Genomic DNA, 26,437 nt, shown 5'->3' on the forward strand with positions numbered 1-26,437 from the left:
TATCTGACACGACACACGGAACAATTCAACATAATTATAAATATAAATTTTAATGTCGACAAAAATTAATATTATCATGGAATTTAATGAACAATTAAGAATTATTTTTTTTAAAAAAAATTTCTGATAAGAAATTTTGTGTAATGATATTCTCTCTCTCTCTCTCTCTCTCTCTCTCTCTCTATATATATATATATATATATATAGAGAGAGAGAGAGAGAGAGAGAGAGAGAGAGAGATAATCGCACACTTAAAGTTGCAACACAAAGTGGATGCTGCTTGAAATTGAGTTCGTAGTAAGGAAATATATTATTCCTCTTATCAAAACTGAATATCAAGCTGTTAAATTCAACAAGGAAGTAGTGCTACGGTCACGTGATATATGCGTTTTGGAAAGAAAAAACTTGTCAAAGTCGTGTGCCTTCGCTCTATCGGAATGACGTTTAAATATAAAACTTAAAGAAGGTAAGTCGATTATATGGTAATTGCTACTGGTGTGAGAGTTTGCTTTGCTTACTTATTTTGAAACGAATCTACCTATTGATAAGACTCAATGTTCGCTCTTTATGCTTGTTATAGTCTGAAATTGGTATATTCTTAATCTACTTTCATAGGTTAAGTCATGTACCAATAAAAACTTCTGTTTTCAGACTTGTAAAATTCTCAGTCAAGTAACAAGCAATACTTTGAGAAGCTATACATTTCTGCATGATTACTATATATTTGCTTAAAATACGATTTCAAAACATCTTAAAGACCTTTAATAATTTAAAAGTTAATGGCCCAAATGCGTAGCTTTTATCGAGTTTGAAATGTCACGTTTCACGAAATACAACATCTCTCTCTCTCTCTCTCTCTCTCTCTCTCTATATATATATATATATATATATATATATATATATACCGTGGCCTCATTTGGAATATACGCTTAGTATCAACATAGGACGATTTAAATGTATTTAGCCTGTTTACTATTATACGTATATATATATATATATATATATATATATATATATATATATATATATATATATATATATATATATATATATATTCTACGGCTAGTATTCAAGCAGATTGCGACAATAAACCCCGATCGTTCTCACAAAAGATCCTTACGTGATTGCAATATAGCTATATTTTACCAGAGCGCTGTTCTGTAAGATCCCGCAACGCTGTATTATCTCGGTACTTAATGTTCTTATCGGTACGTATTAAAACTGCTTTGGTATTGCTGCTTACTTATAATTTGTAAAATTTTAGTGTCTTTTCCTCTGTTTTTTCCTGTAAAGATCTTTGTCTATGGACGTCGCGTACATGTAAATAAAACAGCATATAGTGGCTGACCCAGTTCAACATACCATGGAGGAACAGCTCTATTTATCGCGGGATTCGGCTAACTTAAGTATGGCAGCACACAAGGATAATAATAAACAAATTGCAACTTACCTATGAGAATGGATGTCCACGCATGTACTTGCAGAATATTTCCACAATAAACGAAAGGATCCGATGATTAAATTGAATACACAGATGTATAATTAAAGTAGAAATCCATGAATAGCAACATTACAAATTGAAAACATTTGTTTTTGAACTTTATCTGAATTTTAAATGCAATGTGGGCAAATAAATATAAATATATAAGAAATTATTATTAATATTATTATTATTATAATTACATATTACTGATTTCAAGAACGTTTAACGGTTATGGTATTCTTATTTACGTACGATCATAAGCATCACTTTTGTAAATTTTGGTCCATATTGGATACCATGGAATAAAATTGCACCCTTAGCCTTGTAAGGACACATATATCAACATCAGTGTTTCACATATAATCTTCAAATATCAGACGATACACAGAATATATTTCGTAATCAATGCCAATGCAGGCATAGCAAATTCGGCTGGAGTTTTGTTTACGATGATCAACGGAAATGCATGCATTTTACACAAAAAAGTGATTATCATTTTCTTCAATTTAAACTTATTAACAATGTTGACATTTTTAGGGTAAATTGTGATATAAGATATTTTAGTCCTTACTGGCTACATCTTTATATATGTAAACAACTGCATGACATCGCGTGCCCAAAATTAACCGGAAAATACCGTTTGCGGCAAAAATATAGAGCCCACGATAATACAGCGTTGGAGTAGATGTCTTGAATGATTGGGCCCTGGAAATTAAAACTATTTAAATGAGGGCAAGTAATCTATCTTCTGCCAAGAAATATTAAATGTATGACGTAAGTTCTGCATTTCAGTTTGAAGGCTTGTTTCCAAATCACTATAACAGAATCAACATATGGTATCATATTCTTGTCAACCATATGCAAGTATATTCAATATTTGCAACTAAATAATTACATCCAAAATGAGAAGTACACTAGTGGGACTCGTACCAACGCAACCTCTTCATTTTCTCTTCACCCGTCATAATAGGAAACCACACATTGAAGGCATTGTAGCAGCAGGATTCAAATTGTCAGATTTCATCAACTTTGTCAAACGTTGTGACATGCATAAAGCTATATATGAGTTGTTTTTGTTTTCTCGAACTCGTGGAGTGAAGGGATCTGACTGGTGTATAAACGGCTTAACATACATACCCTTAAAGATATTCCGTTGAAATATAAGCCTTTCTTTGAATTTGAACAAGATACACATGCACAGTTTTGCATCAATTCACACGCCTCTTTATACTGTATTTACTGCTGCTAAATATACGTATACAAAACTCAATTTAAATATAATAATGTAGCATAACCACCTACTGCATTGTTCTGGGTCTGTCACATGCAGATGAAGTACCAGTCATTTCACATTTTAGATTATTAAAGACACTAACAGAATTGCATTAAGCCTTAAACGTTGATCATATTGTCCATGCTAAATTCAGCAGCATTGTAGCAAATGAGTTCTTCATGCAAATATACCCGGCGTGGGTGATTCAGTGCTATATAAAAGCTTTGGAGTGAACCGAGCGAAGAAGAGCATCTTCTGTAATATATCCTAAGCATACAAGCAAACAGACACACACACACAGAAACACCCACCCACCCACGCACACACGCACACACACACACACACACACACACATATATATATATATATATATATATATATATATATATATATATATATATATATATATATATATATATATATATATATATATATATATGTAGTACAAGGTGGAAATTATACATGTATGAATAACCTTACCAAAGTGTATTTGGTTTCATAGTATTGGTTTTGAAATAGGACCACATGGAAAAATGTGTATGATTATGTTATATTCTTTCAGATATGCGGTCCGGAGGTAACTTTATCATTATTTGTGCCGTATGTGCACTATTCGCTAACGGAAATGTCTTCACTTATGGAATGGTTCATCCTTTGGGTAAATATCTAGCTCCATAAGTATATTTAAACAGTAAGTGTAAAGGATATCCATGTACATCCGCATACAAGATTGTAGATATCACCTATGTTATGCAGCATCGATAACAAATATTAAAAATTACGCTTTAATCAAAATGTACAACTAAATCAGGCTAAAACTTCCCATAACTCTTCTGAGGTACAATATTAAAATGTTTGAATTATGAAATACAACATATTTGAATATGCGGTGAGTGTGAATACAATAAGCTCAAATCATCTCAGACTTTTAAAATAACGGGGAAGTCGAAATGGAATTATTAGTTTGGTAAAACTATGGTGCAATTAACAATATGTATTATCTATATTCCCATCACATTTTCCGTCCTTTCCTCCTCATTATCCGAATCCGATCAATAATCTGCGTTGATCATTTGCCTAATATTGGCTTTTGCTCGTGTTCAAAAATATCAATGTCCTTCGCATGTTTGCTTGTTTTCTGGTAGTGACTGTTTCTGTTTTAAAAATGGTTTCGCTTCTATTCCTAGCTTCTTCAGACTGTCTCGTACCTTTTACTGTATTTCTGTCAGTTTTCCTGTAAAAGATATGCTAGATATCTAATTACCTTTTTATGTTTGCTGGCACGTTTATTGTAGTTTGATAGTCGCACGTGACTTTTGTGAGGAATATGACAGTTTAAGAGTGCTGTGTTGTATTAGAGTTTAATATTCTTATCCATTAGAGCTAGATCTGGCTTCCATGACTGTAATAAGTTGTTGTGGTGGATGTTAAACTTCTTAATTCCAGCTTGCTAACCAATATGTCTCTTTTGTGATCTAAGGGATCGTTCTTGTCTTCCCCACCTTACGCTTTCCATTTTTCAGTTGTCTTTTACGTGCATATGATTTATGGGTACTGTTTCACTTAACCAATGCACCCCTGAAACGTAAATGCTAATGAATTTTCTATCAGATATGTATGTTATTATATCACTTGTCCTTCCTGTCTCACATTGCGTATTGTACTACTATTTGGGTGCGTCCTGCATTATCGAAGACTACCAGCTGCTTATGTTCTTAGTCTGCTAAGGTACATTATCTACAACCGTTGCAACTCAAACGTACTTTGCTACATTTTCTCTTTTATTTCCTTTTCTTTTTCCTACGTGACATGTAAGATGTTTTACGAAGTTTTGGAATGCATAGTCCTCATCCATACCAGTTGTTTGAATCTTTCATTTTCTGGCTCACCTGATTCATGTAATCGGGTATACATCAATTTGGAGTTCATTGGGTTGTAAGCTTTAAAAATAGCTACTGTCAGGAACAGGAAATCTAGTTTATATTACAATTTGATCGTAAACCTTTAGTTTGTACTTTAGGAGTTCTTCCTGGATTTATATCTCTCAGTATGATGTCTGACCACTTTATCATGCGAATGATCGTAATCACGTTTGCTTCCAGAAAGAAGAGTCTTCTTGTATGATGCTCCCCGTGATCGGAACATCCTCAAAATATTTGTTCCGAATTGTAAGTTGTGTTATCAAAACATCATCCAGTTTATGACGACTTCTTCTCGATATTCGAAAGAACACATACATCCCACCAGGTGTATTTGGTCCTATATCCAATTATTATTGAATGGCACCTGTTTACTCTTAGACGTTTCTTTTATCTGGTCATTTAAACAATACTACCATTCATAATCGATGCAGTATTCGTGCAGAAATGTGACTGAGCTGGCGGCTACTCCACGAGTAGTATGAAAATGGAAGTTCTGGCTCATTTTGTCACTATGTAATAAGTATTGGTTAAGAGAGCTCCCCATTTATCTATATACTACTGAGGTATGGGGTTTCTGGCACACATTTTCTAAGAGAGTTTGTGGTGCCTCCAGCGCAGAAAAATGGGTGTGTTTCGGACCTTTATGATGGCTCACTGCGTGATAAAGAGTGGTCCCTTTTCAGAGGTTTACGTTTGCATGCGATGATGTACGTGTATGGGTGTGTGAATACCATCGGTGAAGTATCTCTTATCTTGAAAGGAACAGAGTCCCTTTCTGTTGATGAGCATCGTAGATATGTTATGTCGTTGTGATCGGAAACTTCATTTGGAGGAGTAGCGTAGATGTCCTTGTAGTGACTGTCTGTAGTGATCGACAGCAGCGATGTGACCAATGACACATTTTGCTTTTGTCCTGATGGCGTCATTGAGTGTGTGGCAATCCATTTTGGTTTTAAGTCCTATGAGTTCTCTGATGTTTATCCCTCAAGTTTCATCTTTGAACTTTCCAAGTTTATTTTTATTATCTTTGCAGTGGAATGGACATGCTACTGGATAATCGCTAAGATCAAAGAGGTATTGGTGTTGATACATTGATGAGTGATTCGGTATCGGTCATTAGCAGTATGGCTGTGTCACCGTATTGGCGTTTGATGAAATCATGATGAAATTCAAGCATGAGCATTTCGGAGAGGTCGAAATCGGCTGTGCCAGCGTAGCTGGGCATGTCTAGCTTGAGATGTGTTGCTATTTTGTTCGATTCGTTAAAGGTTTTCATGCTGACGAAGGCATCGTTGGCCACTGGCTTATCCCCTTGTGATAGGATATTGATGATTTCGATTTTTTTCTGCGTTTACTATTTTCCAGTGTTTTCCGAAGACTCTATTGTTCATGAGTGTGAAGAAATTCTTATCGAAGTCCGTAGTAGCTTTGACTCTTTGTTTTGTGTTGAAGTCGACGTAGGTTTTCATCCACGGGGATTGTTTAAAAATGGGAGCACGATTAACTTTGTCAAGAACGAGTTCACGCTAGAGAGCTTGCTGGATCAGTTGATGCTGTATCTTGTAGCGGGTTACGTAGGTGAGATTGAGTACTAGATTTGTTTATCTTGGCGTCTCCGATTCCGACTTGGCATTCTTGCCCAAGTTGTTGTGGAGACAGCATCGAGTTGATGACGAGGATTGGTTGAGTGCAGAAGGTACAATGGTTATGAGTATCAAGGAGATGAAAGAGATAAAGGTGATCGACTTCGACGAAATGGCCATGACCATCATTATATCCTGCTTGTCTTTCATTGACGAACTGTTCTTTGGTGAATCAGGGAAAATATTCAACAGGAAGGGGTTGTGACAACACCCATCGATATAGATTGTTAGCATCGAGGTAGAGGATGCACATGGATGGCTTGGTGGGATTGTATGTTTCATGTATTTGTTGTTGGCGAAGGCATGGTTTTGGATTAATGACGGAGATTCCTCCGCCAATCGTATGTTCGGTGAACATGACTATGTCTGGATCGGTAAAGAGTTAAAGGTGGGTTGACTTGTCTTGAGATAAACGAGGCCTGGTGCTGATAAATACCAGAGTGGATCAAGCTGGTAATGATCCAAACATGTATGCCTCAAATATTCAATGATATCCGTGAGCAGAAGTACATCTGTTTTCAGGTGTAGGTAGTGATAATATCAGAGTTTGGCAATCTAAGTCTTTCCATATCTTGCTCGATATCTTGCTCGAGTACTGGTATTCCTCATCGGTGACGTCGGAGAGATGTAAGTGGGAATAGAAGGCGTCTTGTGGCGGCAACGAGTTTTCATGTAATCTCGATCACGTATCGATATATTCGTAAGGATAAAATCCTTTTAGTTGGAATAGATCTGCATGGACTCCAAATTATTTTTCTAGGTGTGTGAACTTACAACAGGTTATGCGAGTCTTTCCAGTGACAACGCCATGAACTGGAACGAATCGATGAATCTAAAAGGTCCAATCGATAACGACATGTACTTCTCAAAATTGTGTACTATACATTTGATTTTGGATCTTACCTCGGTTTGTTTCACGCGCGGATGACTGTGCGCTCCGATGATGAAATGTCCATCGTATCCTCGTAGATTATGCGCGAACACCGGTAGGAAGTCAGGATCTTTGAAGCGTACATTACAATCAGCATAGTTGGCTCCTCGACAATCACCGGTGTCATGGCAATAATCTCTGGCATTTTATCATGTCGATTAAAGTGCTTCTGGCAGATATGGATTGCTGTGCTGATTTATGTTGTCGCATTTGTGACGGTGTGAGTGAAATTATCTGCGTTCAATTTTTCCGGATGTCGCTGATGCGTTTCATTTACAAGTTGCTCAAAGAACCAAACAACGTAATTCTCACCTCGATGCTGTCGATATGCCGAAGACAAGTTACGATTAATAGAGTAGCACATTTTATATCCGATAGTGCAGGGGATGTGCTTGTCTTCCACTTGGGTGAAAGAGTGGACTGGATCAGAAGAGGGTCCTTATACTTTTACAAGGATCGCTTCCAAGTCAAAGACGATATACAACGTATGCACATATTTTCTGTAGTGGTGTTTGAACTGTAGTGTTTCCTCGCGGTGTCATCTGAACTGTTTGTAGTTATTGACAGTATTAGGACGTGACATGGTCCTGCAGTCGCTCCGGTTGACGAAAACATTTTAAGCAGCGACATAAAAAATGTTCATGCTTTTTATGTTGCCTGTAATGCGATCGACATACTCGGCTGACGTCTTTGATGTAAACAAAATGGTGTTGGTAATATAGTAAATTAATGCTGCGATGTGAGGCTATTTTGGAGATGAACATGGGATAAACTACGATCTGTTTATCGCCTGTTTTCTTTGTATCGAGTCCGAACACATTGATGAAGAGTCCATCTAGTTTAGGGAAGACTTTTACGGCTGTAGGAAAGGTGATTCAGATCGTTTTGATTATATAAAAATACCGCTTGTACTTGTAGACTCGATCTGCATTGTCCTCTGCGGCATGTAACGCGGAAAGGATGGCCCATACGTAACAGAAGTTATAGTTCTTTATTTACATTCATGCATGATTTGATGGCCACGATTAGCCTTGCGTGGGTTTGAATTTGGGAGTTAGAAACGAGATAGAACTGACTCCGGTAAAAACCCATGCCGATCCTGATTCGTGATAATATTCAATGCCACGCTGGATAAACAACCAGGTGACGTCGACAATGTGACTGGTATCGTCGCTACGATACGCGAGCAGCGATTTCCTACTGATCCACACATCGGCGCCGCAAAAAAATGAATGCTAAGAGCTACTCAGAATTTAATAGACGTGTGTATGCGCAGTTCTGCATCACTTTAGGTGTTAGGATACGCTACAGGATTTCTTTATTGACTCCTCGCTCAAGCACATGAGGCAGATCGGAAATAACTCCTTTATTAGCACCTCCGTACGCTTTATCGGCGCGCCTGGGTCTAGGAGAACGCGTAACCTTAACGCGTTGCCGTTGAATGACTTGTGAATCAATTTGGCTACTTTTTCTCTGTTTAAAGCTCGTCGTGATCGGCTCATGATTTTGTACTGAAGTCAAAAGAGTTTGGAAGACGTAGCTATTTTTCTGTCAGTGCTTTGTAATTGTCTAATAGTTGCTTCGTGTACTGCTCCGTGATCTCTAGTCCCCCTGCACCTTGTACTCGTACACAAACCTACGGCGTGCAGGATCCCTTCTCCGCATCGATTTTAAGGATCCTGTGACTAGTTCGATCAATTCATGCAGGGAGGCTTTCGATCTGTGATAGGGTATGAGGGTACCTTGCATGGATCGAGCGATATCCCTGAGTCCACGAGCAATATCATCCGCAGGATAAAATATTTTCCTGGATCTTCAGCTACCACTGCGACATTTTACGTTCATTGACACTAGGCAGTATTCAAGCCTTTCCTTGCGATGATAGATGTGTATATAATATAGTCCAGTCTGTCATTCCTTTAATTGCTTGTTAATTTTATCTTCTCTTTAATTGGTTTTATTTAAGTGACTTAAAATGTAAAGGCAAAATACCTCTTCGTTGAGCTAATAGGTGTGCATAATTAAAGGCAGCACGGAAAAGTGCAACAAGACTTGCATGGCAGAGTATTACGCTCAGAATAATGCCCCTATCAAGCGGCGAATTCCTAGATTTAAGCCCTCACTGGTTTATCAAGGAGTTCGAGGCCAACTCCATGTGTGCCACTGCTGCGGTGGTCAAAACATTAGGTCAATTAAATATTACTACAAAAATTTAGAAAAACTCAGTGACTCAAACAGCATTCGGCGATATTCGACGAGTTTGTGGCTAAGATTAAGTATGATGTTGTCAGCAAAATTAACCACGACTCGGAAAACTGCGTTTCCGTAGAAAGTTCGTTCCGTGTTTAGTAATTACGAAGCGAACGTGGAGGAAGAGCTCCGTATGTAGCGCACGTGGATCAGACAAATGGTTAGATTTATCACCACCGGATACTCCATCGTTCATCTGCACGTCCGTGGAATCGGGGCCATGGTGTAATCTCATCGTTTTGTGTTTGAAGCTTTGAAGCTCATAGTGGCTTTGTTCCCATAGGGTACTGCTTCGTTCATCTCAAAGGAGATAAATCCGATAATCGGCTCGACAACTTGGAAATAAGACCTGACAGATGGTCAAACAAATTTTGTGTTCACGAATAAAAAGACGTATTTTATGCCTCGGTGGTTCTGTACAACAACTTGAGGAGCTCTTCTCGTCATCACGGAAGCCTCCACACTGACCACCGACAACCGATACACCGCCACGAATATTAAAATCAAACCCAATTACTCCAGGCTGGGGTTAGCGCGTGGACATTAACATTCCTAATTCGATCGGATCCATTGTCGTTTTTAGCACAGGCACCATTTTAAACGTCAGTAGAACGCAAGAGGGTGATCTTCCAGTGGCGTGAACAGCCTCCTCATCAACTGCTTGATTGGTCTGTGGTCGTTATCCTCTCTCAGTAAAACGTGATTTACTCCATAGCGATTAACGCCCCACTGGAATCGCTGGCGCTGATTTGTCTTAAATGATTCAATTATTATCCGATCATTAACACGTACGCGATCTCTGAAAGCACTATATGGCTCACTGATCAGACAGGAAACTTCACGTGTACAACGTCGTAAAATCGTGGGTGGATTTTTTGCACGCTTTTTCTTCGATGCAAACAGCACATCTATGTATTTCAACGAAAGCAGCTCCGATTTCCCTCAAAGCAGCTGAAGCGGGAGCCAACGGAGTGGCATCTGACACTGGAATTGCCCGTAGGACAAAAGAGAACAAAATCATGCATGTGTCAGTCACTGGCAACATCATAACACAAACAGTCCGTCTCAACTCAGTTGCCACTGACACCATTATCATCGCATGAAATGTACTCGAAGCTGTCAGATATTTCCAAACAGGCTAAACAGCCTCTTAATTTAACCCAAACGGTACTTGGCGCAATATCAGAAAGAATTTTACGGATGTCGAGAAAAAGACAGCGGTGTACAAAGTACACTGCAACCCTCTCTTGGCGCCATTATCTGCAGTTATGGGTTAATAAGACTGTGGCAAAAATAGAATACCTTCTAATAATCACGTACTATTGTGCCACACACTTAAAACATAGCTGCATTATTATAAAACGTCCATCATATATGTGAGATTTATTCCCGATTACCTTCGGCTGAGTAATGACACTCCTATCGACGACTAGACAACAGAGTATGAATAACTCGAATACCAGGACACGAATATCGTCAGTCTCAATGCGACCACGCATATAAAATAAGACGCGTGACAAAGATGTGTACTTTCTTCCCAATAAGGCCTTTTTGGAGGTCCGCGGAAACGTACAGCATGTGGCGGGGGGAAACTATATGGTGGGCGCATAATTCAAGCTGAAAAACAACGGGTGGTTGTTATTTGAGTCGGAAAAATGCCAAGTGAACAATCAGACCGTGGAAGGAATCAATAGATACTTGCCCCAGTCCAACACTATCCTGAACCTGATCATGTTCAGCGATGACTATATGCGAACTTGTGCCACAGATCCGTGGTGGTTCAGGGATACTAAAACCGTTGGGCTGTCATCAACGAATTTCGCACAAGTACACACCGAACCAATGCCGCTGTGCTGACCTATGTAGAAGACGCTAACGTGTATAGACCAGTAGCTGAAGGAGCAGGTGCGTATCGTTTGGCCAATATGACAGCAAACGCTGCAGGGATCGACCCTTTTTAGCAACGCTATTTCATCAGCGCTTGCACAGGCACGTACCTCTACATATAACGAAGGATTCGCAACTCGACGCACTCTCATCGATTCCAGGCATGAGATCTGCATATTTCTTCCTCTCGTCAGCATCTTTAGCGAGTGCAGAGATATCCGAACGATCTTTACTGGTGTCAATCACACTCTGGTGCTGTAAAGAGATTCCGACAAACAGTATATGAATAGATCAGCAGTTAATGTAGATGGGAAATTCACCATGACGTGGTTGTCGCTGTGGATGCCAAAATCACTTCATTTACGACTCACATGCTCGAACTGGAATCGAAGTTGGCCACATTCACCAAGAACCCTTACTTTGAGCAATATCGCATTTATATACAACAATTTATCGTTACTCAGGCGACCACGTCGTGGAGAGTCGCCACCAAACCAGTCAGCAAGCTTCCTAGACACGTGTTCGTAGCGTTTCAGGTTGAAACACGTTTTTAATCATATCAATCTGTCTCACATACAGGTCCGCATCAACTCCAGCAGTATCCAGAGCGAGAACTCGAGTTCAACTTCGTCGTCGCCACCCAAAATTATTCTCGCGCAAACATGATGCTGATCAAAACTATGCAAAAGTACCAGGACGTGGACACAGGAAAGCAGATCTCCATGGAAAATTTTGCTAATTTGTATCCCCTCTTCCTCTTTGATCTCTACGAACATTCTCCTGAAGTCATTGAAATCCGATGACCTGCTTCAGGTGGTGATTACATCTATTACGCGCTCTTGTCGTCAGACCGATTCATGATCTTACATTGGATGTGCTCAATGTAAAAATGAACATCCTCTTGTAATAAATAGAGACATGCTGGAGAAAAAGTCGTCCAAAGATCAGAGATCAAAACGCGACAGAGGATCCATCGCAGGCATGATTATTCCCTTCGTGATGACCATGGCTCCAAAAACATTTGCATCGGTTCTTGCACCACTAGGACTTGCTGGGTCGACCAGAGCCATTACGGGAGCAACACAAAAAGCGGTGATGGGAAATGGTGTTTGCCGTAGCAAAAGTCTCCGTGGCGGAAATCTCCGACAAACACGTGCCATTGTGAAATCATCCGTTGGTTATGTCAACAATTGCTACGGAAATAACCCTGTCAGAAGAATATAAAAAATAGCATTTAATACAACACCATGTCGAGTAGATTTAACGCTATCACCACAGTAGAAGAAAAGTATCGCTATGTCAGCCTCGCATAAAAGGCCACTATCGATCATGCTTAAAGTGTCAGCACTCAAATCACGGGACCGAGCCATGTTCACTCACCGTCAGGCCACTTCGGTTGTCAAACACGCTGCTGAACTAAAAGACGTAGTTCTTAATTGATCGTCGTCACAGCTGTCCAAAAAAGGAGAATTCATCGCACCAATTGTAGCAGGTATCAAGGGAACGTTACTGCCAGGATTGTTCGTCATCGGAAAAGGACGCCAACTTCCTGGAGCAGTGCGATCAAGGACTTTCCAGCACAATCATGAGACAAATTAGGGTTTTATCGTCGCAGGAGACAAGGTCGAAATTGAAAAAAGTTGCATAATTAACCAGCAAAATTATTAAAATGAACATGGCACTCACTGGGTTGCCCTAGTCAACGATCCACATTACAGCGACGTCGAGTATTTTGATTTGTTTGGTCTGCCCCCTCCGGATGAAGTCGTGCGCTACCTATAACCATCGCATAAAGGAGACGAGTGAAATTCGCTACATCATCAAGACGTCAACGATATCACGTGTAGATGGTACTAGATCAATACATCCAATGTAGGTACGGGGCAAAATCACCCCTCAAGTCATTGTGTCGCTAAAATAATGTACACTATAGTATAACACAACCAACATGAACTCTCGGTGCTCTAAGTGCAAAACCAGAACAGTGTGTGTGTGAGAGAGAGGGAGCGAGAGAGAGAGATTTAGATTTGTAACGTAGCTTTAACAATTTTGCAGTCATATCTTTACGATGTCTGCAGTCTGACAGTTTATAGTGATGTTTTGCACCGATGAATCATGCCGCAGACATGTGGCATGATGTCCCACCCAGTCACATTATCCTGACACCAGGCCGACCAGTCCTAATACTAATCTCTTAATGCTGAGCGCCAAGGGAGGCAGCTGTTAGTACCTTTTTTGTAAAGTCTTTGGTATGACGCGGCCGGGGTTCGAACCCGCGACCTGCCGCATCCGAGACGGAAGCTCTAACCACTGGATAACCGGAGCGGTCAAAGCAGAACGGAGAGTATCACTCCCGTCTAGATAGTCACAAAGAAGCATCGCCTCATGTTCAAAATTGAGGTGAGTTGATTGTGATTCCAAAGAAGCACACATCGTTACCGGTAAAGTGACGTCGAAAGTATCGTGATCACCAGCGGAGACCAGTAAAATATATACTATGTGCACCTATGATGCCGACAAGAGAGTTGTGTGCGACTTAGTGTTATGGCTACGTGTAAAAATACCCCTGTGACATGGACACAGGCTGCAAAGACCTTCGCGTGGTAAACATATGTGCGTGTGTGGCGCCGTTGACATCCACGCTCTGATTGAAAACCTTCCAAGACCTCGCGGCAGATGGACATTGCCAGGACATAATATACCGGATTGTGGAATGGCTTTAGCACAGAAACTGAATGAAAGCAATCAGCCGCTGCCCAGTCAAGAGTCCTAGAATGGCAATGCAACATAATATATATTACAGAGATCAACCCAACGATAAAGCGGGATGCGACCGCGTCATGTTGAGGGACATAAAACACTCAAACCAAACAAATTCAGAGAACGAGCTCTTGTGCGTGGAATCATTGGCACCAAACCTAAGCTGGGCATCGGGATTCCAGGTAAAATGAAAAAGTCAGCTAAGTTAGAAGATCTTTCGACGCTTGCAGAATAACTGCATTAACCAGAACGCAACCATTTCCACGACGCAGAGTTATCGATATCGTGGCAGACGATACATGGTAGGTAGATCTCCTCGACATGAGAGATTACAGCGCGTACAACGAACATTTCAAATATTTCATCACGGTCATCGATGTGTTCAGAAAATACGCATCGACAGTTCCTCTGAAAAACAAAAAAAGAAATTATATTGGGACAACGTTTGAGAAAATTGTAGATACACGAAAGCCCAATAAATTGATGGCAGATCATAGTACTGAATTTTATAACAAAATTGTCTCAGTTTCGCCTCCAAAAAGTAATATTATCTTGAACAACACACACAATACAATCAAAGCGGCAGCAGTAGAAATGTTTAACTGTACTCTAAAAAATCGTACGTTGAGGAGAATTTCCAGAGATAACACCAACCGATACTTAGATTTGTTGCCATACATGGTCGACCAGTATAATCATACATGGCATCGAAACATGAAACTAACACCTAAGGAAGCTTCTTCGGCTGCCTAAAAACTATAGGCCACAGACGACTTATTTTTTAAATGGAAACTTAAAAGCATGAGACCACATCAAAAAGAGATACACCCCTGACTGATCCAAAGAAGATTTCGTTGTTGATACCTTCAAAAAAATCATTCCGGTCACGTACATGCTCAAAGATTCCTCGGGAGATCACATACAGATTTTTTTACGAGCAGGTATTGCACACAAGAAAACAAACAAAAAAAGCCTGTTCGCAGTCGAAAAGTTATCTCTGCGAAAGGAAAAAAAAAACTCGCTTGTAAAGTGGTTTGGTTATCCTGAACAATTCAACTCGTGGATTCCCATATCATCCTTGATTCCTTTATCTTGAGAGTCTATGATTCCGACGACAAAACAACGGAAATAATTTGATCATACTCCTCACCCAAACTCTTAACGAATACCGTCTTACCATTCGCCGCTCGTGAACATCTATCTTCCCATGTATATGCTTGAACACATACTCAAATTCTATAAATTTTGCATTACCTACCAAATGAACCCAATTCACCTTATTCAGCCAATAATAAAACTGATCTCGCTGTGGCACTGACAAATTTAAACGCTTTAGCTTATTGTTGATGTAATACTGCTGATTGTACCGCTGCACCGGACACTGATGACTATGACTGCGTGTCACCCACTCCTCATTCTCACATACGTCTTCTTTTTCCTCACAATAAATCATCTTAGGCACATAACTCAGATCCTTATTCGCGTACGCTATTGACCCACTGGCGTGCTTCAACCACACTCTGGACGTTTCCTCACTTCCTTCCAGAACTGGATTTTTGCTAATCTCACTCAGTCCCAATCGATAACACTACATGGATAACACGGAAGATAACACTACATGGATAACACGGAAGATACATTATCGCTATAGTACAAGAACACCTCTAACACAAGATAGAAAGTGAGCCAAAGTCCCTATAATATGGACAGTGAACACTATTAATCACGCACTGAGCCACCATACTGATCCCAGACACACCCATTGTTTTTTCGCTGGAATCGCTACACACACCTCTAAGAAAAAAGTGAGCCAAAAACCCATACCCCAGTAGTATTTAGATCCACGAGGAGCTCTCTCAATAACTCTTTATCACGAATTTCTTCAGATATAATCCTCTTACAACATTTGAGACGGAGGCCTCTAGAAATTCCGATCTGTCGGACTTGATGTAGCAGTTATTATGTATACTAGAATGCATTTTAGTTCAACTGATCATAATCAGATTTTTCACCATCATATTAAGTCTGAATTTACTTTTAATGCTTGATTTATAGCTTTGTGGCTTCCATACAAATTATTATTATTATTATTATTATTATTATTATTATTATTATTATTAGTAGTAGTAGTAGTAGTAGTAGTAGTATTGCTACTGTTATTGTTATTATTGCCATGGTTGGTATTGATATGACGTAACTACCATTATTGTATTTATCGATCAGCGGTCTGTATACCTAACAATAGTTAATCTTTATTCAGTATTAATATTTTTATATATTGTGTACTGACGACCTCGTACCTTTTGACTGTTGCTCATATTATCATAGTTTGGTGCTTTATGTATTCAATTCTTCTGTCACATTCTGTAGAGTATTTTAGTCTGTTTATTTGCAGGGATGATCTTTCAGATGCTTATGTCCTTGTGGTCACGTATTTCGGTTTTGCCAGTTTCTCCGTGTGCTTTCTCTTCATGTGGTTTCGTTTATAGATTTGACTTTCGTAACGAAATTTCTTGCCTTTTCTTAGAGATTCTATACCCATTCGTACTCTAATGTCTGTTTTATAACTTCTATACTCGCATATACCGATTTCATCACCTCTGTTGCTAAGTATTGATCATGTATGATGCATATCTACTTCTGCGTTTAGATTCGCACGTTTGATCATTCCGTTGTTGGCAATTTCTCTGACAATGTATACATACGCGTGGCAACCACACCTTGATTGAAATCGAAATTGGAATAATAATAATGTTCGTTATAAAACTAATAAGACATTTTTCTCACTCCATGGATCATTCAGAGAAGCCTGAAGTCATGGTAAATTTGTCTTTGATTTCAATCATTTGTTTTACCTATACCCTCTTAGTAACATGTCTTAAAAATGTTTTTGTTTTTTTTCTCCGACAGGATAAAATGCAATAATTAAATCATGGGACTTTGAACACAACCTCCAGATCTATGTCCATTCTTCATTGTTAAAATGAGTAAAACTGTTGAATGGGAAATGATATACGTGTAATTAAACATTTGTGCTGGTGAATACTTGTTTATTCCTTTCGTCACCTTTATTTCTAATGAACGTAAAATTACATAAAACTACATAACTCCGCACGTCTTGTCTTTGATGCCCGGACATTGTCTAATGACGAGTAATATGATAAAAGCAGCAGAATGTCACACAATAGCATATATTAATTAACGACATGTACAGATATTTAATATAAATATAGACATAAAATATACACCAATTTCAATTCATCGTGTGTTGGTGAAATATAATATAGGGATATTATTCTTTCAATCAAGAGTCTATATTTTTATGGAAAACACAACATAGGCAAACGATAATATAACATTATTGTACAACATATGTCATTCCTAATCATATCCTTATCAATGACGTTTGCGTACTATATCGTATACAGAGTTAGAAGTTTGGCTGAGCAATGCACCTTTGGAAGTTAGGCTCAGGTAATCCTGAACTAGTAATGATATTTGGTCTAAAACATTTTGCAAGGAGATTAAACTACAATTATTCAAATTTAATGCAAACCCCAAACATGCAATATATTTTCTATTGTTAAGGATTCGTGTTTATTCTTTCTTATCAATGTGTTTGATTCGCCGACAATATTACTATAATCATTAACTAGTTTACATATGGCGTTGTGCGTAGAAAAGCAGGTTTAATGAATGCAGCCTACGTTTGCTTTGAATATACCGTTTAACAGATGACACTCGTCTATATTTATCGAAGATTATGAAACATTATGTTTTATTATATAATTATCGTTTCTGTCCTTTCCTGCTTAAATTCTGTGAGCAGGATACCTAAGTCGTACAATCATGATATTGTCTTTGACAGGGGTACTTTTTAAAATTAAAGTTGCTATTTAGTGTTACCTATGTATGTATCATCGCCAATAATTTGAAAACCAAACAAAAATTGATAATATACCGGTGTTTGCGTAAATTTGTGTCAAATGTTTAAAAGAAGATTGAGTGTATAACATATTATGACACATATTACAGTAACAGTCTTTTTCATTGATCAAATATACAACTGATAACAGGGACCAGACAGCAGTCAAACATTTAAATAATGAAAACAATTATATTTATCAGAAAATGGTACTGCATTAAGTCTGCAATATATATATATATATATATATATATATATATATATATACATTGATACATCATAAGTCAGCAATATATATATATTGATATATCATATCTAGTACTATATATTCTGATTTTTAATAAGCTCTAATTCAAAGATTTATATTAAAATATAGTGTTACGCTTCGTAGCCATAAAATAAGTAACTAGAGTAACTGAAACCAGCAATCATTTTCGTAGAATATAAACATGAAAATTAGAAAAGCACTTACAGTATTGTGAATTAATTCCAAATAATAATATATGTCCGATCGCAAATCAAAAGGTATAGAATATTTCGAATGGTTTCCAATAAATTTAAGTCCCCTGATGTACCGCAATGATGTAATAAAAAATTATTTGAGTTCTCAATAATAAAAAAATTCCTGCTTTAGTCCAATAAGTCAATAAATATTTTGTAATTCCAAGTAATAATTTAATAATTGACTCCTCTCAGATAATATCTGACAACAACTTCAAACTTTGATCATAGATTTTCAAATACGAATTGATAGTTGTTTCTAAAGCCCTATTTACACAAACGATAATCTGACTTATTATGCTACTGAATATTCTAGAAAAATTAAACTTCCGCTGAAAACTTCAACTAATTATTGAACACAAATTATGATAACCATTTTCATCACTTCTTATAATCATGACAAAAGCCAGATAGGAAACCTCGAATCACAAAATTCAATTACAAACATAACAAAAGTCAGGTACACAAAATACATTAACTATATATACCAATTATTTGCTTTAAAGTACAATGACGATCGCTAAAGACCCAATTTCAATACACTTTATTGCTGAAATACTGCGTAAATGTATTACCTTTCATAAAGGCAGTGCATTCTCGTCAGAACATTTAACATCTTTTCTCATTTCATAATACATAGTTTATAATTATTGTGTGTATGCGTCACCAATTCGAAACTGCATATTCACTCGGGCACACATTTTTTAGCTATAATTGATGTGTTATTTCCCACGACTTCTTGTAATACAGCAGCCGGAATTGGATTATGTATTTACCACATATCACGCATGCCGCATATACACAGACCTAAGATTTGAAAATAATCCGATGCACATAAGAATTTTTAAAATTTAATTGATATACGTATTCAACTATCCTTTAAATATGATTGATAGGAAGAGATGCACTGAATATCTGTATTGAATCATTTTGCAAAGATGTCAAAGTAAATCCGTCTATATTAAGATATTCATTTTCACGTTCTCAATAAAGTTTTGCATTTGTTATCTAGTGTATGTTTCAATGATTTAATACACACCACCCAAATAAACAAATCACTCACAGTTCAAACTAGTGAAGTCTGTTAAGACAGATACAGATATCTACTCTTATCGTCAGTAACTGTACCTCATTTAACAGTATGTCTCATTTAACAGTATGTGATCTTTCATGATTAAACACCAATTCGCTTTGATGTTAAGTGCATGATGTTGCAAATTCCGATTAGGTAGAGAAAGGAGCTGATAAGTTCGGTAAAAAGAAGTGATCACAGCTTTAAAGTACGATAATCTGACTTTGTAAGAAAGGAAAAATCAAATTGCAAAGTTATAGAAAGGAAAAGAAAACGTGATAATTAGATTTTGTCATTATGTATTTCTTAAATTGTCTTTAAAGGGTTTGATTTTAAAGCTTTGGCATTGTGTTTTGCAGTGTGCGGCAGCTGCGTTAATGCCTAGGTGCGACAAGATTATAACCTTCTCCCACGATCCAAAATTCCGTTTGAAAATTGCACTAGAGTTCCTGATGTTAAATATATTTATTGGTGTCGAGTGCGTTTGATTAATTTCCCTCGGGCAAAGCGTGGTTTATATCGTTGCATTATATAAACAGTGATTGCGAACTGTATATCCCAGCTACAGATGATATCAAAGTCACTTGTGTGGAATATCGCTAACAGCAAGAAAAATATTTTGCTGATATATTATTGTCAAATATTAATAAAAATATAATAAATTGATTTGTTGAATGGGTGTCATCAAGTAATCCTAACTGGACCCTATGCCTATCAACCTTAAGTAGCACTTCAATGTCACATTACATGCATATACTAGATTGACCATTTGTTAATACCTAGAGCTATACAAAAAAAGTAATTGGGAAATATAGTACCTCCGAATTTATAATATGTATTTTCTGAAACTTCCGATTTTTTTAAAAAAAAACTCAAAGAGGATACTACGAAACGTTGATGTATAAAACAAAGTTGGATAAAAATGAGAGTGGGAGCTAAAGACTGAATTTATATGTATCACACTATGTGGCATGCTTGTCACTTATTCCACTCATTTAAGGTTAAATCACAGCAGCACATATAATGTTCAGTTTGACTTGTATTTGTTTAAGCAGAAAAATTACAGTATTCACTTTAAGAATATTGTTCACATCCCTTCTAATTTTCAATCCTAAAAATGAAAGGCATACATTTTGTTCATTTCAGTAAACGTTGCATTCGGGAAACCTGCCAGACAGTCATCCACTTACATCGGAAATGCTAAGTATGGTGATAAAGACCGTTTCAATTACTCAGCAGATTTGGCTGTCGATGGAAATAATTCCACCAACTTTAGGTTTGATAGCTGTAGCCATACAGATTCAAATCAAGACAGTGCCTGGTGGGAGGTAGATCTACAAGGTTCTTATCCGATCACTAAAGTGATTATATTCCTAAGAAGTGATGGTAAGTTGAAAGTAATTCCAGTTTAGACTCTACCCAATACAAATATGTTGCTCATGACTATCTACCAATTATGCACTTCTACAATTATACGTTATTTACGTAAATTAAGTCTATAATATATTAGTTAAATACAGAAGAGAGACTGACATTGTTTAGTTTAATCACACTGATTTGTGTAAATCATGAGATCTGACTTGATAATGACAAGATTGAGTTCGTTTTCTATACTCCATGAGCAGGACACTGAAAATTACTGTTGAGAAATATGGAGACGGTTCTTGAATTGTATTAGAGGGTGGTAAAGTAACATTCTTTCTCACATGTGAACCGTTCACTTCTTTAACACTTCTTTCTAGAAAGAGAATCCTGTAGTCACTACATCATCTTCCGCTCAGGATAGTCCTTGTATTAACTATTGTGTGAACCATTGCACATGCTTTTTCGATTTTGCTATCCAATAAGGTCGTGTTTCCTATTCTAATGCAATCATTGTCCCTGACCTGTACTATATTATCCACTAGTTTGACATGTCTATTTTGATGCGATGTTAAAAATGATATGCAAGCTAATTTGAAAGAATGAATGAATATATTGGAGAATGTATATTAGAGCTTCCATTACTGCTTAAGGCCACTTTAGGTTTGATAGCTGTAGCCATACAGATGCAGGTCACGACAGTGCCTGGTGGGAGGTAGATCTACAAGGTTCTTATCCGATCACTAAAGTGATTATATTCCTAAGAAGTGATGGTAAGTTGAAAGTAATTCCAGTTTAGACTCTACCCAATACAATTATGTTGCTCATGACTATCTACCGATTATGCACTTCTACAATTATACGTCTTTTACGTAAATTAAGTCTATAATATATTAGTTAAATACAGAAGAGAGACTGACACTGTTTAGTTTAATCACACTGATTTGTGTAAATCATGAGATCTGACTTGATAATGACAAGATTGAGTTCGTTTTCTATACTCCATGAGCAGGACACTGAAAATTACTGTTGAGAAATATGGAGACGGTTCTTGAATTGTATTAGAGGGTGGTAAAGTAACATTCTTTCTCACATGTGAACCGTTCACTTGTTTAACACTTCTTTCTAAAAAGAGAATCCTGTAGTCACTACATCATCTTCCGCTCAGGATAGTCCTTGTATTAACTATTGTGTGAACCATTGCACATGCTTTTTCGATTTTGCTATCCAATAAGGTCGTGTTTCCTATTCTAATGCAATCATTGTCCCTGACCTGTACTATATTATCCCCTAGTTTGACATGTCTATTTTGATGCGATGTTAAAAATGATATGCAAGCTAATTTGAAAGAATGAATTAATATATTGGAGAATGTATATTAGAGCTTCCATTACTGCTTAAGGCCACTAAGCTGGTTGCTTAAAAGAATATTTCCCTGCAAACCAACACACTTTGGTTGCATAGAACGGGATCATACCTCATCTCAAGCGATCAGCATGTATCCAACAAGATTCATTAACATATATCTGGCCACAACGATTTGTCTCCCCTATACAAATCCACGCTAATTTGTGTGTTTATGTTTTTGGGTTTCCGATCATATATGATAGTAATGTCACTTTCTGACCGACATTTTCGAATTACAGAGTAGTTGCAAACAGCCAATATCATTACACAAGGCTAATTTTACCCCATTATATCTTGAAATGTTCGACAGTTTTAATTTCGTTGCCGGATAATCAAGTTGGGATGAATTTTATTTAGAATACAATATTTTTTGTTGTTGCTGTTCTTGTTGTAGTTTGCGGTGAGTTCAATTTCATTTTGCAATACATGTCGGGCAATACATGACGCCTAGTACTTCTGGTGAAAGAAGAACCCGGAAATAATCATAATAAAAGACATCGAATGACGTGATGGATACTATACTTACTTATGTGTATTGTTATTTTGCATCTCTTGAATGGTGCATTTAATACAGCATAATACGCAAAATGTCCTTAAGACAGAATGATGATGCTCTTCAAGGAACCACCTCAAAATAAACGAAAATAACAACAAAGAGGAACAGAAGCTAAGACACGTCCCACCCTGTATATCAAAACCCTAAGACAAATGCTATATCCTAGAATGCAGAACTTTAGTATATGTCTCTAAATTAAACGTTCAATATAATTGACCGACAAAGCAATTAATCTACATCGAAATGGCCAAAAACCTAAATGGAGAAATTCTGCTACTGTTTCATGTCCAAGATATCGTTCAAAATAAGCATGACCAACAACCTAAATACTCTCATCTGTATAAGTACCATCACCACATTTAATAGGAACGGTTTAATACATACAATTAAAGTGTTACATAATAAACTAGTGATTTTAGCAGGAACAGTAGCAGTACTGTAGAGCGGTACATCAACACAACTCTGGCTATATAGACCCGATTAAAAGCTAAGTTCTCCGAGTTTTGATATAGTAGTTGCACATGCGTAGTAAGAAAAACCGTTCAAAATATACATACATATGAGTTGCCCAGAAAGTGAAAGGCATTAATAAAATTGTTACGATTACGAAAGGGGTATATAAAATAAAACAAATAAATACGGCAAGTCATGTAATACCATTCTAACGTATCGTCAAAGTTTGTTATATAATGATAATTCATTCAAAATGTAGACTGCGTGACAGCTTTACCAACTGAACCTGACATCTCATTCCCAATAATACCAACCTGACAAATGTATGAGCAGTTCGTGATCCAGTAAGACTGGAATATTATCGGTTTTTTCAAATCATGGTTTGAAATGGCGTTTCGTGTTTAAAGAGATTCCCCCCATAACGGCATATTTGTTTGGGGGTTTCAATATAGTTCAATTATATAAGTACGGCTGTAATTTCAGACGTTAAAATGGAAGTGCACTTAACAGTTTTGTTTACAATTGCCAATGATTTTCTGTACCAAAATCCATACGGTTATAATAGAAGATGAATACTTAAAGATTATTGGAACTGGATAGATAAATAAAATGAAAGTGGTAAATGCATTACTATTGTATTGCGTCATTTTGTGAATATAAGATTGTATTTGGGCCACTATGGTGACTGTGGGAATTGAAACGTGTTTAGGGTCTCAGAAACAGTAACAAAAGAAATGAGAAGATGACGAACAAGGTTTGTAGAATTTAACAAATAATTTATTTTCCTAGAAACACAAGGTAAAAATAAAAAAGAACTTACGGTTTTAAAAATCAGATCCCCAAAAATCCAAGAATAATCCAAGAATTAAAAACTAGAAGTCAATAATAATATGTTCTATTGAATCTAGGTTCGAATCCCGACAAAGATCCGAAATGGAAGACGATGACGTATACTGTAATCAGCATAGTATGAAAGTGTCAACAGTTCTTTGTTGAACCACAGAAAATAATATTCCGGTGTTTAAATTCTTTAAATTTTAATAACTATCCTTGTCCATGAAATAATTCCGAACAGAAGTCTTTCCTGGAAAAACAATATCTTAGAATCCAAATAATTTGTAGAAAAATAACAATTGAACTCCAATTACTCACAACAGAAACAAACGCCTTGACATCTAAGTGTTTAAAAGACCAACTGAAACTATCTCCCAAACCATCACTATTAAATCTGGCTACTGCGCAATTCTGGTAAACTAGAATTTCCAAATTACAACGTAGAATCTATTTACATGTCTAACGTCACGTATTCCGAGTACAGCCTGCGATTTCACTCTATAAAATCCACACTAAGAAAGAATAAAAAAGTAGCAAAAATGTTGTTTACTTCCAATCATGAAAGAAGGCCAGGAACAAGGCCAGTTTTTAGATACAGAGTTCTAATATTAAACTTTCTAACAGCTAAACTGAATTTCGGGAAAATATCAAATCAAGCAAATAAAACTACATAACAAAAGCATGTAATAATTTTTTCCTAAAACTAACAAACAAACAATTAAATCAAATCGAATATAAATTAAATCAAATATACATAACAGAATTTAATATTTCTTTTGGGCAACAGTGGCTCTCTACCAGAATTCAAGTCTGCCATAATAAGTAACAAAATTGGGTCACTATGGTGTACGTGAAACTGTAGCATGATGGGTCATATAGTCCTTTGTTGAACTCTTGCATAAGATGATAGTATTGTCCTCTGGGGAAATTTAACATTGTGATATGGCATTATTTTTTGTAGGAATGCAACCTCATGGCACAGTATGGGCTCTAATTGGAATTTTCAGTGATAGAGGTAGACATCGAAATATACATCTAAAAACATTAGTAGTAAGGTTGGGCACTATACGTACAATGGAAATTAGCATTACGGAGACCCCTGGGCGAATATACGTACAATGGAAATTTAACATGGCGAAAAATCGTGGGTTAATATACGTACAAGGGGAATTAACATGGGAAAAAATTGTGGGCCGATATACGTACAAGGGGAATTTAACATGGGAATAGAGTTTGGGGGTTGTTTAGGGACAATGGGGAATTGAATATGGGATTTTTTTTTTTTTTTAATTTTTTTTTAAAAAAGGGGTAGGCAATGGAAAGGCTATCTCTTTTCGAGAAATATGGCTGGCCCTGAAAAGGGCCTTTGGGTTTTCTTCTTCTTCTTCTTCTTCTTCTGCTTCTAGTTTCTTCTTTTTCTCCACCAAGTTCTTATTTTATCTCCAACACTCTTTCTCTTCTTTTCTTTCTTTTTTTTCTCCTGCTCTTCTTTCTTCTTCTCTTCCTCCTCTTCTTTCTTCCTCTTTTCATTTTCTTCTTCTTTTTCAATTTTTTCATTCCATGCTCTCATCCTTATCCTGTCCTCTTCATCCTCCCTCTCCTCCTTTATTTCTTTCAACAGATCACTGATGATTACCTTCATTTTTCGTAAATTGTTTATCTCCATCTTCACTCGATGGGGACTATAAGAATAGTGATCCTCGTTTAGGTTAACCAACATTTGCTCTATCATTCCTAAATTGTCGAGGACGTTTTGCAATTTTTCCATTTTGTCCATTTGGTTAGAAGCCATGTTCTTTTTTTATTCTTTGCAGAATGGTTTGAACGACGAATACTGTGGGTTCTTATACGAAAAGCGCGGACGTGAAGGAAAACATCCCCCTACTTTTTCATTTCATATAATAAAACCCTAACAATACTCTCCACATACGCTAAGAAAAAATTAACAAAATCCATAATCTACTATCCACACAATCGTACGTGAGCGCTTACAAAACCCAAACTATACTCTCCACATACGCTAAGAAACAATAAACAAAATCCATAATCTACTATCCACACAATCGTACGTGAGCGGTTACAAAACCCAAACTATACTCTCCACATACGCTAAGAAACAATAAACAAAATCCATAATCTACTATCCACACAATCCTACGTGAGCGCTTACAAAACCCA

General features: G+C 37.1%; 1 protein-coding gene and 1 long non-coding RNA gene across 2 annotated transcripts in view; both read left to right on the forward strand.

The window, feature by feature from the left end:
- Window positions 1-376: 376 nt before the first annotated feature.
- Window positions 377-20,928, forward strand: LOC149807736 (uncharacterized). Its single transcript, XR_016416668.1, has 3 exons — window positions 377-466; window positions 3,319-3,414; window positions 20,794-20,928. It is a non-coding gene; the product is annotated as an uncharacterized LOC149807736 (long non-coding RNA).
- A 743-nt stretch (window positions 20,929-21,671) lies between these two features.
- LOC149807737 (P-selectin-like) overlaps window positions 21,672-26,437 on the forward strand; it is a 71,843-nt gene continuing 67,077 nt past the window's right edge. Inside the window, exon 1 of the mRNA XM_089959722.1 lies at window positions 21,672-21,782. The gene's annotated coding sequence lies outside the window, so the exon portion shown is untranslated. The remainder of the gene's footprint in view (window positions 21,783-26,437) is intronic.

Source organism: Sinohyriopsis cumingii, chromosome 1 (genome assembly GCF_028554795.1).
Source record: "Sinohyriopsis cumingii isolate HCF-2022 chromosome 1, ASM2855479v2, whole genome shotgun sequence".
NCBI lineage: Eukaryota > Metazoa > Mollusca > Bivalvia > Unionida > Unionidae > Sinohyriopsis > Sinohyriopsis cumingii.